This window comes from Suncus etruscus, chromosome 3, assembly GCF_024139225.1.
Source record: "Suncus etruscus isolate mSunEtr1 chromosome 3, mSunEtr1.pri.cur, whole genome shotgun sequence".
NCBI classification, from domain to species: domain Eukaryota; kingdom Metazoa; phylum Chordata; class Mammalia; order Eulipotyphla; family Soricidae; genus Suncus; species Suncus etruscus.
In genome coordinates, this window is record NC_064850.1 from 152,652,772 (window position 1) to 152,654,485 (window position 1,714).

The window sequence follows — 1,714 nt, forward strand, 5'->3', positions numbered from 1 at the left end:
TCCTAGTCACAATGACAAATCCCACAGATAGAGACAGAATTCTGAATACAGCAAGATCAAAAGGGGAAATTACATTCAAGCAAGCATCCTTGAGATTTACAGCAGACCTGTCACCAGAAACACTAAATGCCAGAAAGCAGTGGTGGGATATTGTGACAAGACTTAATGAAATGAATGCTTCACCTAGAATACTGTACCCAGCAAAACTCACTTTCCGGTTTGACGGAAGAATACATGGTTTCACAGACAAAAAACAGCTCAGAAACTTTACAGACTCAAAACCAGTCTTAAGAGAAAAACTGAAAGACGTAATCTAAGACAAGACTGACCAAAAGACACACCAAATTTCGATATAAAGATGGCATTAAATCCCAGGACAATTCTTTCTCTCAACGTCAATGGACTAAATGCACCAGTTAAGAGACACAGAGTGGCTAAATGGATCAAAAAACTCAATCCAACCTTCTGCTGCCTACAAGAAACGCACCTGAATAGTCAGAACAAACATAGACTCAAAATAAAAGGCTGGAGAAAAGTTATCCAAGCAAACAACACCCATAAAAAAGCTGGAGTGGCCATACTAATATCAGATAATGCAAACTTTATACTCAGGAAGGTTGTAAGGGACAAAGATGGATATTTTATATTAATCAAGGGGTATGTAGAGCAGGAAGAAATAACTCTCCTAAACATATATGCACCAAATGAGGGGCCAGCAAAATATTTAAAACAACTGTTGACAAATCTGAAAAACAATATCAATAACAACACAATAATTGTGGGGGACCTCAACACTGCTTTGTCAACACTGGATATGTCAACCAGACTGAAACCCAACAAGAATATACTAGACCTGAGGAGAGAAATGGAAGAAAGAGGCCTAGTGGATATATATAGGACACTCCATCCCCAGAAACCTGGATACACATTCTTCTCCAATGTACATGGGACATTCTCCAGGATAGACTACATGCTGGCACATAAAACATACCTCCATAATATCAAGAGGATAGAAATTTTGCAGACTACCTTCGCTGACCACAAGGCTCTGAAATTATTTGTGAATTCCAAAGGGACTCCGAAGAAAAACTTTAACACCTAGAAGTTAAACAGCCTCATACTCAATAACCAGTGGGTCCGAGATGAAATCAAGAAGGAAATCAAAAGGTTCCTGGAAACAAATGACAATAAAGACACAAACTATCAGAACTTATGGGACACAGCAAAAGCAGTACTGAGAGGAAAATTTATAGCTTTGCAAGCACACATCAGGAAGGAAGAAGGAGCTTACCTGAGTAGCTTAATGACACAGCTAATAGAACTAGAAAGTACTCAACAAAAGGACCCAAAAATAGGAAGACAGAAGGAAATAACAAAGCTGAGAGCAGAAATCAACGAAGTGGAAACCCAATAAACAATCCGAAAGATCAACGAAAGCAGAAGTTGGTTCTTCGAAAAAATAAACAAGATTGATAGACCACTGGCAAACCTAACAAAGAAAGAGAGAGAGAGAAACTTGATAACTCGTATTAGGAATGAAAAAGGAGAGATCACTACTGATATGACAGAGATTCAAAGGGTAATCAGAAACTACTTTGAAAAACTCTATGCCACTAAAAATGAGAACCTGGAAGAAATGGATAAATTCTTGGACTCTTATAATCTTCCACGGTTGAAAGAAGAGGATGTAGCATATATAAACACCCCCATCATC